Source organism: Lemur catta, chromosome 13, assembly GCF_020740605.2.
Source record: "Lemur catta isolate mLemCat1 chromosome 13, mLemCat1.pri, whole genome shotgun sequence".
NCBI classification, from domain to species: domain Eukaryota; kingdom Metazoa; phylum Chordata; class Mammalia; order Primates; family Lemuridae; genus Lemur; species Lemur catta.
This window is the reverse complement of record NC_059140.1, coordinates 8,308,441-8,328,046: the sequence shown is the minus strand read 5'-3', so window position 1 is coordinate 8,328,046 and position 19,606 is coordinate 8,308,441.

Here is a 19,606-nt window from a genome sequence, read left to right as displayed (position 1 = left end):
TTGAAATGAATAAATAATCAGTCAGAAACAATGTCTTCAATCATGCAATTTGTAATTTTTCTTTTTTGGTGAAGAATATTAACTTTACCTTTACAAAAATTATTATTCATTCTGGGAGACTAGCATTGTTACATTCATTATTATATTTTGTATCAGTACACTTAGGGTAAGAGGGGATATGATACCTGTAATTATTGGAATGCTAAATTACTGAGAAATAAGCTACCCTATTATTTATCATTCTAGAAAATCCCAAGAATTCAATCAAGAGACTCCTGGAATTAATAAATGAATTCAGTAAAATCTCAGGATACAAAATCAATACACACAAATCAGAGGCATTCATATATGCCAATAACAGTCAAACTGAGATCCAAATCAAGGGCATTCTATATTTTCTTATCTAAAATATTAATTTACTTCTTGTTTCAGTAATATCCTATACAAATGACACATCAGAAAGCTGTTTTTCATTGTCCTGTTGGATGTCTTTTGTTAAAAACGTTTTTATTTAATATTAGACAGAAAATCTTAATGAGAAACAATCTTAATGAGAAATATGAGTATAAAGAACTATGATACATTCAACATATGTGTCCCATTACCCAGTTTAAGAAGAAGAATAATGTCAGTGACTTGGGGGTCCCCAAGGATCCTGGCCTGATCCCATTCCCTCCACTTTCCCTAGAAGTCTTCATTCTCCTGAATTTTCTATTTATTGTTCAATTGTTTTTCTTTGAGCTTTATCTCATATGTTCATGTCGCTAAACACCATACTGCAAGGCTTTGAAATTTTCTAATGTAATCCTACTGAAACTGATTTTTTAAGTAAACTATTACTTTGATTTTTTTGATTTATTTTTTCTTTTATTTTAGTTGACTTCAAATAATTGTATATGTTTAGGGGATACAGAGTGATGTACATGTATATGATACGTAATGATCAAATCAGGGTAATTAGCATATTCACCACCTCAAAGATTTATAATTTCTTTGTGTTGAGAACGTTCAAAATTCTTCTTTCTTCTACTCAAAAGCTAAATACCAAAGGCCAGATACCACAAAGGTTCAAGAGAGAAAACATAGCAATGAAGTTCTATCCAACAGGATGAACAGAAATCTTCCCCACCTATCAGTTGTCTCAGTAAATGTGAATGGCTTGAACTCCTCACTCAAGAGATATAGGCTGGCCCAATGGATAAAAAAATAGAAATCAAGTATCTGCTGTCTCCAGGAAACTCATCTAACCTGCAAGGATGCATTTAGACTGAAAATAAAGGGGTGGGAATTGATATTTCAAGCAAACAGAAGCCAAAAGAAGGCTGGCATGGTGGTTTTAAATTTAGATAACTTAGCTTTTAAATCAACAAAAGTAATGTAAGAGAAAGATGGTTACTATATAATGGTGAAGGGTACAGTTCAACAAGAAGACATAAATATAATTAATATGTATGCACCCAACTTAGGTGCACCCAGATTCATAAAGCAAACCCTACTTGATCTAAACCAATGATAAACAGCAACACCATAATAGCCGGAGACTTCAACACATCGCTGACAGCACAGGAGAGATCCTCCATACAGAAACTAAACAAAGACATAATGGAATTAAACAGAACGCTAGAACAAATGGGCCTGACTGACAGTTACAGGACATTCTATCCAAAATCCACTGAATATATGTTCTTCTCATCAGCTCATGGGACATTCTCCAAGATTGACCATATCCTAGGACACAAAGCATGTCTTAAAAAATTAAAAAAAATTATACCATGCATCTTCTCAGATCACAGTGGAATAAAAGTAGAAATCAACCCTAACAGACCGTTCTCATTTCTACTCAAAGCCATGGGAGCTAAAGAACCTTCTCCTGAACAATTATTTTATAAACGAGGAAATCAAGACAGAAATAAGAAGATTCTTTGAACTAAATGACAAAGGAGACACGAATTATCAAAATCTGTGGGATATAGCTAAAGCAGGAAAAATTGAGAGGGAAGTTTATTTCCATAAATGCCTATATCCAAAAGACAGAAAATTTAAAAATAGAAAACATAATGAATATACTCAAAGAGTTGGAGAAAGAACAGACCGACCCCAAACCCAGCAGAAGGAGGGAAATTAATAAGATCAAATCAGAACTAAATGAAATGGACAACAGGAAAACAATACAGGAGATTAATAAAACAAAAAGTTGATTCCTTGAAAAGATAAAATTGACACGTCTTTGGCTAGACTAACTAAGAGCAGAAAAGAAAAATCTCTAAAAACTCCATCAGGAACATGAAAACAGAAATTACAACTGACACCATGGAGATACAAGATATCACCTATGAATTCTACAAGAACCTTTATGCACACAAACTGGAAAACGTGGAGGAAATGGACAAATTTTTAGAAACACACAGCCTCCCTAGGCTCAACCAGGAAGAAATAGAATTCCCAAATAGACCAATATCAAGAACTGAAATCGAAACATCAATAAAAAACTTTGTCAAAAAGAAAAGCCCTGGACCAAATGGGTTCACACCCGAATTTTACCACACCTACAAAGAATAACTGGTGCCTATCCTACAAAAGTTATTCTATAACATCAAAAAGGACGAATCTGCCCCAACACATTTTATGAAGCCAATATAACCCTGATACCAAAACCAGGAAAGGAAGCAACAAAAAAAGAAAACTACAGACCAATATCCCTTATGAATATAGATGAAAAAATTCTCAATAAAATCGTAGCAAATTGAATCCAGGTGCTTATCAAGAAAATAATCCATCACGACCAAGTGGGCTTCATCCCAGAGATGCAGGGATGGTTCAGCATACACAAATCTGTAAATGTAATTCACCACAAAAATAGAAGCAAAAACAAAGACCATATGATCCTCTCAATAGATGCAGAAAAACCATTTGATAAAATTCAACACCCTTTTATGATAAGAACACTTAACAAAATAGGCATAGATGGGGCCTACCTAAAAATGATACAAGCCGTATATGACAAACCCACAGCCAACATCATACTGAATGGGGAAAAATGGAAAGCATTCTCACTTAGCACTGGAACCAGACAAGGTTGCCCATTGTCCCCAGTGCTATTCAGCATAGTGCTGGAAGTCCTTGTGAGAGCAATCAGGCAAGAGAGCAGAATCAAGGGTATTCAAATGGGGTCAGAAGAGATCAAACTTTCATTCTTTGCTGATGATATGATATTATATATAGAAAACCCCAAGGACTCAACCAAGAGATTCCTGGAATTACTGAATAAATGAATTCAGTAAAATCTCAGGATACAAAATCAATACACACAAATCAGAGGCATTCATATATGCCAATAATAGTCAAACTGAGAACCACATCAAAGAAATACTCTTCACAATATCAACAAAGAAAATAAAGTACCTAGGAATATATTTAACTAAGGAGGTAAATAAACCTCTACAGGGAGAACTATGAAACACTGAGGAAGGGCAGAGCAGAGCACATAAACTAGTGGAAAACCATATCATGCTCGTGGATCATAAGAACCAATATTGTTAAGATATCTATATTACCTAAAGTGGTCTACAGGTTCAATGCAATCCCTATTAAATTACCAACATCATTTTTCACAGATATAGAAAAAATAATTTTATGCTTTGTATGGAACCAGAGAAGACCCCATGTAGCAAAAGCAATTTTGGCAATAAGAACAAAATTGGAGGTATTAATTTACCAGACTTCAAACTATACTACAAGGGTGTGGTTATTAAATCAGCTTGGTATTGGCACAAGAACAGAGATGCAGACCAGTGAAACAGAACTGAGAATCCAGATATAAAACCATCCTCATGTAGCCATCTAATCTTTGACAAAGCAGACAAAAACATACACTAGGGAAAAGATTCCTTATTCAATAAATGGTGCTGGGAAAACAGGATAGCCACACATAGAAGACTGAAACAAGACCCGCACCTTTCACCTCTCACAAAAATCAAATAATGGTGGATAACAGACTTAAACCTAATGTGTGAAACTATTAGAATTCTAGAAGAAAATGTGGGAAAGACTCTTATAGACATTGGCCTAGGAAAAGAATTTATGAAGAAGACCCCAAAGGCAATAACAGCAACAATAAAAATAAATAAATGGGATCTGATTAAATTAAAAAGCTTCTGCATAGCCAAAGAAACTGTCACAAGAGCAAACAGACAACCTACAAAATGGGAAAAAATTTTCACATGCTACACCTCCGATAAAGGGCAGATAACTAGAATCTATTTAGAACTCAGGAAAATCAGCAAGAAAAAAATCAAACAACCCTATCAAAAAGTGGGCAAAAAACATGAATAGAAATTTTTCAAAAGAAGACAGAAGTATGGCCAACAAACATATGAAAAAATACTAGACATCTCTAATCATCAGGGAAATGCAAATCAAAACCACAATGAGATATCACTTATCTCCAGTGAGAATGGCCTTTATCAAAAAGTCCCAAAACAATAAATGTTGGCGTGGATGCGGAGAGATAGGTACACTCATACACTGCTGGTGGGACTGCAAACTAATGCAACTTCTGTGGAAAGCAATATGAAGATACCTTAAACAGATACAAATAGACCTACCATTTGATCCAGCAATCCCATTATTGGGCATCTACACAAAAGAACAAAAGACATTCTATAAAAACGACATCTTCACCTGAATGTTTATAGCAGCACAATTCACAAATGCAAAGATGTGGAAACAACCCAAATGGCCATCAATACATGAGTGGATTAACAAAATGTGGTATATGTATACCGTGGAGTACTACTCAGCTATAAGAAACAATGGTGATATAGCACCACTTGTATTTTCCTGGATAGAGCTGGAACTCATTCTACTAAGTGAAGTATCCCAAGAATGGAAACATAAGCACCACATGTACTCACCATCAAACTGCTTTCCCTGATCATGACCTAAGAGCACATTTAGGAATAACATTAATCAGGTGTCAGGCAGATGTGGGGGGAGTTGATGGGTGTATACATACATAATGATGAGATGTGCACCATCAAGGGGATGGACACGCTGGAATCTCTGATTTGGGGGGTGGCGGACAAGGACAATATACGTAATGTAAACTTTTGTACTCCCATAATATGCTGGGAAAAAAAAAGAGAGTGAAGAAAAATAGTAAATAGAAAAATCAGATAGAAAATCAATTAAAAAGCAGAAAATTTGAACATTATAGAGCAACTGTCCCTAAAAGACATATATAGAACTCTCCAATCAAAAATATCAGAAAATACAATATTCTAATTGCACATGGCACCTTCTGTTAGTATATAGAACAAGTCATCAAATTTAAGACTGAAACTATACAATGTATCATTTCTGACCACAATGGAATGAAACTAGAAACCAAAAGCAGAAGAAAAACTGGAAAATCCAGAATATGTAGGTATTAAACACACTTTGGCACATATTCTTGTTCAAGGGTCATATGACAGTACCCACAGTGATATACAAATTTGACAGAATGTCTATCAAAATCCAAATGATAATTTTTTGTAGAAATATAAAAAATTCCATATTTTTAAGACCTATGGGTGGACAAATACCCTTAAAAATGAAGAACAAAAAGATATTACACTTCCTGATTTCAAAACATATTAAAAAAAACTACAAAAATAAAAAAAATGTGGTACTTGCATGAAGACAGATAAATAGATGATGAAACAGAATAGAGAGCCCAGAAATAAATGCTCATGTATATAATCAAAATATCTTCCACAAGCTTGCCATGACCACACAATGGGGAAATAAAAGTCTTTTTAACAAATTATGTTGAAAACTTGATGTCTACATGGAAAAAATAAAGTTGGATTCTTCCCATGCAACATACACAAAAATATTTTATTAATAAATTGATTAAATACTTAAGCCATAAGCAGCATAACTCATAAAACACTTCCAAGAAAATATAGGGTGAAATATCAGAAAGTTGGCCTTGGCAGCATTTTTTTGGAAATGCATCAAATGCATAATGAATAAAGAAAACAGAAAAATAGGACTACATCAAACTTCAAAATTCTGCACATCAAAGGAAACATTTAGTGAAGTAAAAGTGCCACATAAGATATGGGTGAAAATTTTGAAAATCACATATTTGACAGGAGTTAAAATTCAGAATATATAAACAACTCCTAAAATTCAACAACAAAAAATGACTACCTTGATTTAAAGAATGGACAAAGAGCTTGGCTCAGTGGCTCACGTCTGTAATCCTGGCACTCTGGGAGTTCAAGGCAGGAGGATTGCTTAACTTCAGGAGTTTGAGACCAGCCTGAGCAACAGCGGGATCTTGTTTCTACAAAAAAATGGAAACATTAGCCAGGCATGTTGCTGCATGCATGTAGTCCCAGCTACTCATGAGGCTGAGGCAGGAGGATTGCTTGAGTCCAGGAGTTTGAGTCTGCAGTCAACTGTGATGAAATTCCTCCAAAAAAGACATACAAATGGCCAAAAGTCATTTGAAAGGGTGCTCAAAATTATTAATCTTTAGAGAAGTGCAAAGCAAATCCACAATGGAATGTCATCTCACACACATCAGAATTTCCAGTTAAAAAATCTGTCAAAAATATGAAGAAATTGAAATACTTGTAAACTGTTGAAGGGAAAAAAAATGATGTAGTCACTATGAAAACTAGTACGGAGGTTCCTCAAAAAACTAAAAATGGAATTATTTTATGATGTGGCTATCCCACTTTTGAGTATGTGTCCAAACTACACAATGAAGGACCTGGAATGGATACTTTCACACCCATGTTCATTGCAGCATTATTCACAAAAGCCAAAATGTGGAAGCCACTCAGGTGTCCCCTGACTGATAAAGAGATTGTAAAAATGTGGTATATCTGTTATTCAGCCTTTAAAAAGGACATTTTTCACGTTGTGTGATGAGGATAAACCTTGAGAATATTATGTTAAGTGAAATTAGCCAGTAACAAAGTGGCAGATAGTGTGTCATTTCACTTATATGAGATATCTTACGTAGTCAAGGTCACAGAAACAGAAAGTAGAATGTATTTGTCAAGGAATGAAGAGACGGTAAAACAGGCAGTTTTTACCTAACAGCTCTTGAGTTTTACTTTCACAAGACATAAAAGTGCAGAGGTCTTTTGCACAACAATGTGAATATACTAAACATTACTAAATGTACAGTTAAAATGATTAAGTGTGGTAAATTTTATGTTTCTACCACAATTTTTTTTAAAAAAGAATAACGCTTTCCAAAATTATTTTCAAATCACAAAATTGCTTCTTTCACACAAAGAAAATATAGATTCATCAATAAACACATGGTGAAATTAAGACTATTTTCCTGACTACTCACCTAGAAAGAATAAAACTACCATTGAAAATTAGCTAAGAAAAGAAATATACAAGACAAGCCACAAGAAAGTTGGGGTCATCGTTATAGAGAAAAACACACACACAATTTAATTGTGATAGATATATATCTGATTCATATTTTAATAAAACCCCACATTGATTTAAAGTGTATACACAGAGTTGCAAATGTTCACCTAATATAACACACATGTAAAACCAAAAACACAATAAACTGATGTTAGGGAACATACCCTTTAAAAAAAAAGGTAATAGTCTCTCCATACTCACCATCAAATTGGTTTCACTGATCATCACCTAAGAGCACATTTAGGAATAATATTGATCAGGTGTCGGGCAGATGAGGGTGGGGGAGGGGATGGGTGTATATATACATAATGAGTGCGATGCTCATTGTCTAGGGGATGGACAAGTTTGAAGCTCTGACTCAGGGGGGTGGGGGGGCAAGGGCAATATACATTACCTAAATTTTGTACCCCCACAATATGCTGAAATAAGAATAAAAAAAATGAAAAACTTAATCAACTGAAAAAAAAGTAATACAGAATTTTAAAACAAGAATAAGAGAAATGTTCACCCATAAAATACTGTATGCAACATTGATGTACCATTAAAAATAATTTTTCTAGATAGCTACGAATTTCAGCTAACTGTGCACCAATGGAGAGGAGGTATTTTGAATCAATCACATGTGATATATGGCAGTAAAATTTCACAATAAAAAAATGTAGTGCAATTATTAACAAAAGGCTCTGATGAGAAAATTCTAATAAATAAGCATTTAGAAGACACAAAAGATAATTTTATGTCATTAATATATTGATGTTATTCTTACACAAAATAAAAAGGCTACAATCCAACATTCAGAAGAAAAGAATAGCCTTGCATGTCAAAATAAGGAAAAAGAATGAATTTTGTAAAATATGGTGAGGGTCACTTATATATAAAATAAGGATTTGGAATAAACTGTATTATCATTAAGGTATAGGCTGAGAAAAGTGAATGGAAATTCTAATGATTTCTTTGTGCCTGCAGTAAAGTTCAACTTAAAAGTGAACAATTTTATAAATATAATATGCCTGCTAATTATCTAGTTAACTTCTCACATAATGTGTAAATTTTAGCACATTGTTCTAAAATTTGAATCTAATATTACAGACAAATTTAAAATACAAGAAAATAGAAAGTGAAAATGTATAGGGAGTACGACATCAGCAAAATGATAGAATAAGAGATCTTCTGCTTGAACATCTTTCTACAGCAAAAAAATTTGGTGGTCACTCATGGACAAAAGTGGCCTTATAAAAAGGTCAGGCATGGTGGCTCATGCTCATAATCCCAACTACTCAGGAGGCTGAGGTGTGGGAGTATTAATTCCATTCAGGAATTTGAGACATAGTGTAACCCTATCTAAAAATAAAGTGACTTTATGAGAGTTTGGGGATTCAGGATGAGAGTTGTGAAACCTTTTTAAAGCCCAAAACTGATGAGGGCTGTTTTGAGAAGGCAGGTCTTCATCCAGGTGGCAAATTTGAGGACTCCGTATCTTGGCTACAGACTGGGAAATGGCCCACCCAACTTGGCTGCACTGAGAATTCTGTAGTGATGTAATCATCTCAAACAACTCCCAGCCACGGTCTGGGAGTGGTATTGCCCATCCAGAGACCTTGTGGGAAATGCCCATTCATGGCCATAAAGGCAGGCCTGCAGACTTGATATTTACTGTGGTCTTTGAAGCAGTTTTGTGACTCAGTTTCAACCCTCTTACCCACAGTCCTGCCCATCTAGGGACCCATACAGTGACCTGAAGAAACTCTTCTGGGTATTCAGTGGGAGCCAACTCATTTACACATCTGGTATAAGGCTCATTATACGTATACCCAACTGCAGAAGTCTGCCCTAGTGCCTGCCCTACATATTAAAATCCTGAAGGCAATCAGTCTTTTCCTCTTAAAAAAGCTTCACAATGACCCAAGCCCCTGGTAGCAAGCTGACTAAATGTGAACCACCAATGCAGACCCAAGCGGCAGCCTTGTGACCCAGCTATGACACTTCTTCACTAGAAACCCAGGAAATCTCATCAGCCTAGGAACCCAACAGAATAGTATCTTTATTTGCCGAAACCAGTTTATAAAACCTGGAAGATATGTTTGCTTCTTGAAATTCACAGACACGAATGCAAGGTTATATCATGTCTTCATTTAATGACTCTATTTGAATATAGTATTGGAAGTCAATTAGAGACGAAAAGGAAAAATAAAAGCAACCAAATTGAAAAAATGATGTAAAAATATTGCTGTTTATAGATAACATGATCTTATATGTAGAAAACCATAAATAATACACCAAAAATTGTTTAATAAATGTACACAGTACATTAGCAGAATATAAAAATAGCATATAGATATCAGCTGTGTTTTCATACACTAACAACAAACTATCTGATAAAAAAGCAATCTTATTTATTAATACCATAGTATCAAAATAATAACTTTCTTAGCTATAAATGTAACTAAGGAGGTGAAACCAAAAAATATAAAATATTGATGAAAGAAATGGAAAAAGATACAAAAAATTGAAAAGTATCCCATTTTTATGGATTGGAAGAATAAACATTGTTAAAGCATCACATTATTCAAAGAGATCTATAGATTCAATGACCTACCTATCCAAATTGCAATGGCATTTTTAACAATAATAGAAAATACAACCTAAACTGCATATGGAACTGCAAGAGATTTGAATAGCCAAAGCAATCTTGAAGAAAAAGAATAAAGCTGGGGGCATACTTTATGATTTCAAACTACATTTCAAGATTGTAGTAATAAAACTATGAAGGCACGTGAATAAAAATTGACACAAAAATACAATGAATAGACTAGAGAGGCCAGAAATATAACCTTGTATGTAAGGTCAACTAATCTTTGAGAAGGCATCTTCACATATATATTTGTTGCTATTTTTATAAGACCAAGAATTCAAAATAAAGAAAGTATAATCCCTTTAATACTTGGTTCTAGGAAAACTGGATACTCACAAGCAGAAGAATGAAATTAGACCATTTTTTACACCCTGCCCAAAAACTAACTTAAAAGAAAAACAAATATAAAAATGAATCTTTTAAAAAAATAAAACATTCAAAAAAGCTCCTCGATATTGGTACCCAATGTATGGCAACAAAAGAAAACATAAAGAAGTTGGACTGAATCAAACTAAAAAGCTTCTGCACAGCAAAGAAAACAATGAAAAAAGAAAATTTACAGGATGGGAGAAAATATTTGCAAACTATATATCTGATAAAAGATTAATATCCTAAATACATAAGGAACTTACATGAAATAAAGGCAAAAACAACAATTATTATAACCTGACTGAAAAATAGGCAAAAGACTGAATAGATATTTTTCCAACAAAGACACACAAATGACAGACAGTCATATGAAAAGGTCTGGTTCAACCTCACCAATTACCAGGCAAATGCGCATCAAACCATGAAGACATATCACATCTGTTAGGATTGCTAAGATCAAATAGAAGAGGGATAAGAAATGCTGGCAAGGATATGAAGAAGATAAAATTCTGTGTACTGTTGGTTAGTCATAAATTGCTAGAGTCATAAAATTAGTATAGAAGTTATTTAAAACATGAAAATATAGAACTACCTTATAATTCAGCAATCCCACTTCTTCATATATAACCAAAGGAAATAAAATCAGTATCTCAAAGACCTATCTGTATGCCTATAGTCATTACAGCATTATTGACAATTGTTAAAATATGAAAACCACATGTTTGTGGACACTTAACAGATAATACGACATATATACACAATAGAGAATTATTCAGCCGGAAAAAATAATAGAATCCTTCTATTTCAGTGGCCTGAGGACACTATGCTAAGTGAAATAAGCCAGACACAAAAAGACAATTACTGCATGCTCTCACTTATAAGGGGAATCTGAAAAGTTTGAACTCACAGAATCAGAGAGAATAAAGATGATTGCCAGGGCCTGGAGGAGGGTAAAACGGGGAGATGTTGTTCAAAAGGTACAAACTTTCATTTATAAGATGAATATGTTTTGGGGATCTGATGTACAACATCATAACTATAGTTTAAAATAATGTTTTATGTGCTTAAAATTTGCTAAGATAGTAGACTTTAAGTGTTCTCACTACACAAAAATGTAATAATGTCAGCTGATAGATATGTTCGTTAATTTGATTGTATTATTTCACATGTATACACATATCAAATTCCATTATATACAATGAACAGTTATCACATATCAAATTATATACGATGAATAGTTATACAATTCTTTTCTGCACTAGATAATGAGGTAACAGGAAGGGGACAGAAGTCAATTGTGCTTCTTTTGGTAAGAAGCTTTGTTTGTCAGATAAAAAAATGTCAGGTCCCTCCCTGTACTTCGGGTGGAGGCAACAAAACAAAGTTAGAGAGACGTTGATCCTGAGGCTTATTTCTGAGGCTTTCCAATTTTCCAAAGCCCTCAGCATCCCTAAGACTCATATTTTTGAAGAATCATTTTCTGCATCCCAACATTAATTTACAGGGAAACAAAATTTAGGCTTAACCAACAACAAACCACAGATTGTCCTTTGATTACAAAACTAGGACATTTTCTCCTGGATAGTCCAAAAAATGTGAATTTATAACTGTAACCAATCAAGTACTTAATGTGGTTTGCTTCCTCATTCACATTCTAAAAGCCTTTCCCTCAAGTTCCTCCATTAGACCCCAAACCACAAACCATGGCTGGGGCTTCTCAGATTCATGCATTGCTGTTTGCCCAATAAACTCTTTAACATTTTATCAATGCCTCAGTCTATTTCTGAAAGGAGAAAGGAGGGACTGGGGTTCCAGAGACCACAGCTTCTCCCACGCCTGAACCTCCCCCACCGAGTCAGGATCCTCCTCTGCTGATCCTCCCATTATCACTGCACGATCTGGGGCAGACGCGGGGCTGCAGGCGCAGAGCTACTCAAGAGGGCTCTAGGCCAGGACCAAAGTCTCCGTGCTGGGACGAAACAGGACTCCCAGTCTGGGCTGCGAACCCGCCCCACTCTGCAGCCAGAGGGGACTAAGGGTCCAGCTGTGCCAGCAATGAATCCTGTCAGCAGACCCTGGAGCTGACCGCGGGGTGTCCAGTGTCCCACCGCAGCCAGCCGGTTGAGCCTGTTCCAACCAGTCCCCCCCCCCCTCCCCGCCGCCACGTCTTAGAACACCTGACCCAGCACACTGGCCAGTTTCTGATCTGCGGGCTGTCCAGTGTCCTCCCTAGGAACCTTCCAGTATCCTCGCATGTCACAGGGCAACAGAAGCTGTGACAGAGTCACCTAGGCATCACAGAGCCAAAAGCGTGGAGCACCGCAGACCAGACCCTGAGTTTGGCTGGCACAGAGACAAAGGCCCCGCGAGACTGTGGAAGGTCCTGCCCTTTTTCTCTGGCTGTGCACCTGATTGGACAGTTTTCACTTCAGCGCCCCTAATTGGATGAGGGCTCCAAGCCCTGCCCCCTCAGTTAAGGGACAGGAGATGGCTCAGACATCAGACTGAAAGAGGCCAGAATGACGGCATGTGGGTGTCAGCCATTTTCAGTCAGGTCTGTCTTTCAGAACTGGGAAGTGGTCTCACTCAGGGGGCATTTGCGTTTAACCTTGGATGTATGTAAGTATTTTTTTATTTTTAACCATAGATTCACATATAGTTGTGAGGAATAACACAGGCAGATCCTTGTATCCTTTCCCAGTTTCTCCCACGGCTAACATCTTGCAAAACTATACTGAAGGGCAGAAGGGGGAGCAGGAGTGACTCCATGACAGGCTGAATCTCCTGACACAGGCCTAAGTTTCGGTTTCCCCAAGATGGGTGGGTCTAAGTCATGAGTTCCCGGGATGGGTCCTCCTCTTCCTGCCCAATGACTCTGCAAAACAGCTGGAAAAGTATTAGGACGTGAAGCACCTTGGAGCCAACCAATCAGGAGACAACTCGATCAAGCCACCTTTGAAGGAGCAAATGAACTAAGGGGGGAGGGAGAATGGTGTGCACAGTGTATGTAACCTACTGAAAAGCATAAAAGCTTAGTTTTTACCCCAGGGTGGGGTCCTAGTTTGTAAAGAGACCACTGCGTTGGTGCTCTGGGACTTGGACCCTTGTTCGAGCCAGCCAATAAACTCCTTTGCCTTTTGCAGCCTCAGTGACTCTGTCTTTCTGTTCCCGGGGCTGAGGGGAACCGACTCTAACATTTTGGGGGCTCGTCCGGGATCCCGAAACCCCCGGAACAGAATCCAGACCTGAGGAGGAGTTGGAATTCTGAAAATCCATACGAAACAAGGCCTTGCAGGTAACTGGGTCTTGGGCAGTGGAACCCGTATGACATGGAATCCGTATGGTGCAGGGAAATCCGTACGACATGGAATCCGTATGGTGCAGGGAAATCCGTACGACGTGGAATCCGTATGGTGCAGGGAAATCCGTACGACGTGGAATCCATACGGTGACCGGCAGAAGGCCTAGGCAGACGCACTGGAGGGCCGCTGATCAGGAGCAGAGGGAGATGTCCCTCGCCCCCTTGGTAGGTTTCCAGTGTGGACCGGTAAGGTCCGTTTGAGAAGGAAATGAAGTTGGCCACAGGGCCAAAAATCAGGGATTTGTGAAACGTCTTGTTGTCGTTGTCGATCCGTATTATTGTGTTGTCGCCATTGTTGTCCAGTATTTGAGGTTTTGGTGTCTTCCGTATTCGAGTTTTTTTTGGTGTCAGTTTGTCGTTTCCTTCGTCGCTTTTGTCTGTGTTTTATGTTTCTCCTTATTTTATAGGACTGCGGACTTGATCCGATGTGCCGAGAGAGGATTCCTGGTCCCGAAAATTCCTTGATTAGGGACAGAGTTAGATGCCCCTATTGTTGCAGAGGGAACAAAGATGGGTGGATTAGGTCCCCTCAGCCAGTAACGTCTTCTTTTCCTCTGCAGGCCACACCTTCCCCTAAGTCTGTGGCTCTGGCAGAGTCCCCGAACCCTGACTCCTAGGGCCACCTCTATGACCCCCCTGGTCTCTGAGGATACAGTGTTTTGGGTGCAGCTTATGTAAAGAAGAGGTAAAGTCTGTCTGTCTGATTGAGTGAGTGAAGCGTGACTGTGTGAGGTTCCACGGCTACAGCTACGGAATCTGAGTGGGTCCTAACCTGCGATTCTGTGGCGGCGTTGTACAGCATAACAGTGATTCACTCCCCTAAAAAGGAGTGACCGGGCCCGGGCTTTATACGGGGTACACCTTAGCCAAGATGCGCCTAAGTTCCCGCGAGGGACGCAGCCAGGTGGACACCTGAAAGAAACTCCCTCCCCCGTTCCCTTTGCAAGCATGGGGCAGACACAGACAACGCCTCTGTCTATTCTCATAGATCATTTTAAAGAAGTCAGGGATAGGGCTCATAACCTCATTGTAGAAATCAGGAAAGCAGTTTCCAATGGGCGGGAGGCACCCCGAGAGGGGATAAGTCCGGGGCCACTCGATGGAAATTCTGGTTTTATTTGTCTGAATTTTAGATGGTTAACACAGGACCACTCTAGTATTGTCTGTTTGTGCCTTTGTGGATTTCTTTTGAGTGATATTGGCCAATTTGTGAGAGAAAGACCAAGAAACGAGTCCAGACTCTTAGGTCAGGCATCTGATTGGAATTAATGCTTACTGTGTGAGTGTCTGTAAGTGCAACTAATGGTGAATGAGATTTGTGGGTGAGTCTGCTGAGCCGAGGTGCTGCTGAGTGGAGCAGCCCAACAGCTTCTCCTTTTTCTATGGCCCTCTCAATCTCTGGATTTACAATCTCCTGGTTACAGATTGTTCTTTGGGGGCTCCCTTCCCTGTTGGCGCTACTGCTTGGTATTGGCTTGTATGCTGTGACCCCTCAATCCTGGGGACCTCTAAAGAAGGCTGCCTTCACACTTCTCTAATGGCTCTTGGCGGGACTCCTTGTGTGGCTGCAAACTGCCCCCCCCTTTCTAGTGGCTTTGTGTCATGCAGTGTCTTTTGAACGTTTTCATTGCCCCCTTTTGATTAATAACCCTTTTTCTCCTCACATGACTCAGGAGGATGGGGCATCCTCTGAGGCTCCACCGTGGAAAGAAATAAAACTAAAACAGGGTCTTACCAAGGCCAAGACCTGCTGCTCATTTTGTACAAGGAACCAGAAAAACCAGTGGGGTGCCACAGGATCACCTGTGCTGTCAGACTCTAATCTATATCCAGATTTAATAGACCTAGAGTGGCATACACCCCCACCTTATAATCCTAGAGTGCCCCAGCAGCCCAAGTGGCCCAGGAGGCTCCGGCGGCTCCCCTGGCCCAGGGGAGGATGGGATCTCCAACGGGGGGGGGGCAGAGTATGGCACTAGACAATGGACTGGACAAACTCCAGATCTTGAACCCGTGAGGGCGCTTCCCTTGAGGGCCATGGGACCCCCGGAAGTGGACAGGGAGCAGGTGTATCAGTACTGGCCCTTCACCAGTGATCTTTATAATTGGAAATCTCAAAAATGTGAACTTTTCTGTAAATCCAAGGGATCTAATTAAACTTTTAGATTCTGTTTTGTTCACTCACCAGCCCTCCTGGGACCATTGTCAGCAACTACTAAAAGTTCTTTTCACCACTGAAAAAAGGGAAAGAATACAGGGGGGAAACTCGGAAACTGGTTGCAGGAGATGACGGCAGACCCACTATTAATCCAGGGATCATAGACCGAGCGTTTCCACTCGAACGCCCCCCCCCCCAGGACTGCAACGAGGCTGAAGGTAGGGAGCCTGAAGGTAGGGAGCGTCTCCGGGTCTACCACCAGACTCTAATGGCCGGTCTCCGAGAGGTGGCACGAAAGCCGACGAATTTGGCTAAGGTAGGAGATGTTCGCCAAGGGCCGGAGGAGAGCCCGGCGGCCTATTTAGAAAGGCTAATGGAAGCCTTTAGGCAGTATACGCCTATGGATCCCATGGCGGACGGGAGCAAGGCAGCAGTAATGATGGCCTTTGTAAACCAGGCAGCTCCCGATACAAAAGATAGATAGGTTAAGTGAAAAGACACTGCAGGATCTATTAGGGGTGGCTGAGAAAGTTTATAATAATAGGGAGATGCCTGAGGAGAGGCTAGAAAGGATTAGACAGGAAGATAGAAAATTCCAGGCTGGGGAAACTAGAAAAGCCAGCAAAGAGATGGCCAAGATTCTTATAGCGGCTACAGGGAGCACGTTAGGGAGAAGAGAGTTCAGTGAGGAAGGAAAGGGGGCATTGGGCTAAAGAACATCCCAAGAAAAAGGGGGGCCCAGGGAGCAGAGCATCGCCTAAGAGAGTCTTACTAGCGGGGCAAGGAGAAGATAGTGAATAGGGAAGACGGAGTTCGGACCCCCTCCCCAAGCCCAGAGTAACCTTAGATGTGGAGGGGAGCCCAGTCAGTTTCCTGGTAGACACAGGGGGTGCTCAGGCAGACGCTGGGACCTTGGAGGCGGCCGGTGGCGTACCTGTCCAGAAAGCTAGATCCGGTGGTGGCAGGATGGCCAGCGTGCCTGTGGATTGTTGCAGCTACTGCTTTGCTGGTCAAAGACACCAACAAGCTCACCCTGGGACAGCATCTGCAAATTACCACCCCTCATGCCATAGAGGGGATCCTGAGACAGCCACCAGGGCGATGGATTACAAATGCGAGGCTGACTCACTACCAGGGACTCCTCCTGTTGGACGCTCCTCGTGTCGAGTTCCGGACTCCTGCCATCCTGAACCCGGCCATGCTTCTGCCGGACCCTGAGCCAGCTGCACCCGAACATAGCTGCCTTGAAATCCTGGCCGAGACCCAGATGGCTCAGAGGGACCTACAAGACTGCCCCCTCGCGAACAGCGACCTGACCTGGTTCACGGATGGGAGCAGCTTCGTCCGGGACGGACACAGGTATGCAGGGGCGGCCATAGTAGATGGACAGGGCAAGCTTATCTGGGCTACATGCCTTCCACAGGGAACATCTGCTCAGAAGGCTGAGCTGATTGCATTAACAGAAGCCCTTCGCTGGGCCCAAGGGAAAAGGCTGACGGTGTATACCGACAGCCGCTATGCCTTTGGGACAGTGCATATACATGGAGCCCTTTATAAGGAAAGGGGCTTCATCACGGCAGAGGGCAGGGAAATCAAGCATAAGCCTGAGATACTTCAATTGCTAGAAGCCATCCTGTTACCAAAGGCAGTGGCTGTAGTCCACACGCCGGGACACCAGAAGGGGGACTCCCTAGAAGCTCGGGGCAACCGGGCCGCAGACACAGGCAAAAAAAAAAAAAAAGACTGCAGAAAGACCTGCACCGACTCGGGCTCTATACTTAAGCCTGCCGCCCCTGGGGATGGGAGAGATACCCCCTCAACCAGACTATTCCAGTATGGACCTGAGCTGGGCCAGAGAGAAGCTGCGGGTGACATGCGGAGGACGGTTGGTTCCAGGATGAAAGACACCACCTAATAGTCCCTGAAGCCTTAGGCTACCACCTATTGGGACACTTGCACTGGACAACGCATCTTGGCAAGTGAAAGATGTTACAACTGCTGGACACTGCACAACTCAGGTTCAAGTCACAGGACAAGGCAGCAGAGAATATTGTCAAGAGCTGTCGTGTCTGCCAGGTCATGCAGCCAGGGAGGATCAGAGGGACCCATACAGGTACCAGGGAATGGAGGAGGCAACCAGGATTATTTTGGGAAATAGATTTTACAGAGATAAGACCAGGAAAATATGGGTACAAATACTTATTGGTCATGGTAGACACCTTCTCAGGGTGGGTAGAGGCTTTTCCTACTGAAGGAGAAACTGCTTTAATAGTGGCAAAAAAAATATTAGAAGAAATAGTTCCTAGGTACGGGCTGCCAGAGAGCATAGGGTCTGACAACCGGCCAGCCTTCACAAGTCAAGTTAGTCAGGGACTGGCCCGGGCTCTGGGGACAGATTGGAAATTACATTGTGCATATAATCCCCAGAGCTTGGGGCAGATAGAAAGAACAAACAAAACCCTAAAGGAGACTTTGACTAAATTGGTCCTGGAGACTGGGGGAGACTGGGTGACCCTCCTTCCCTTCACCCTGTTCTGAGCCCGGAACACCCCCTATCATTTAGGCCTAACCCCCTTTGAGATTGTATACGGCGCTCCTCCACCTGTAATACCAAAAATGATCTCTGGGGCTCTGCCTGAAAACCCTAAAAGAAGTGCTGCAGGCTGTACGGGCCCTGCAACGAGTTCAGAGCCAGATCTGGCCTGCCCTCCAAGCCTTTTTTCAGGCAGCTCGACAGGAGGGAAAAGAGGTTGATGGGCACCCCTACCAGCCGGGACATTGGGTATGGATAAAATGGCACAATAGCCCCGATTCCCCAAGACCATGAATTCACAGGACCGGGGCGGGACTGGTGGAATAATAACTCATATGGGGGAGGTGGCAGTGGTATGAGGGAACAGAGAGTATCCATGAATAAAAATGGGTTTTATGCACGTCCTGGGTTTAGGACAGGGGAAATGAGACACACATGTGGGAAAATTGAGTCTCTTTACTGTGCAGCCTGGAAGTGTGTGACCACCAATGACGGGGAATGAAAATGACAGGTACTGCCTCTTTTTATCAAAATGTCTTTTGTCCAGCCATGCTCACAAACCAGGTATGCCTCTGACTGTAACCTGATACGTGTAAGGTTCAAAGATGAAGGAAAAAGGGACAGGCGGTGGGTCTTGGGACTATCCTGGGGAATATTTCTCTATCAGCGCCCAATATTTGGCACTATAATACAGTTTAAACTAAGAATTTCTCCCATCTCAGGTGCTGTGGGACCCAATACAGTGCTGGGGGAAAAACAAGACAGTACCATAGCCTAAAAATGAGAAAAGTAGGACACCCCATGTACGAGCAAGAGTGCTCGTAGGAACAACAAAAAGGGGGGAATGAAGGGCAGAAGGGGGAGCAGGAGTGACTCCATGACAGGCTGATTCTCCTGACACAGGCCTAAGTTTCGGTTTCCCCAAGACGGGTGGGCCTAAGTCACGAGTTCCCGGGACAGGTCCTCCTCTTCCTGCCCAATGACTCTGCAAAACAGCTGGAAAAGTATTAGGATGTGGAGTACCTTGGAGCCAACTAATCAGGAGACAACTCGATCAAGCCACCTTTGAAGGAGCAAATGAACTAAGGGGGGAGGGGGAATGGTGTG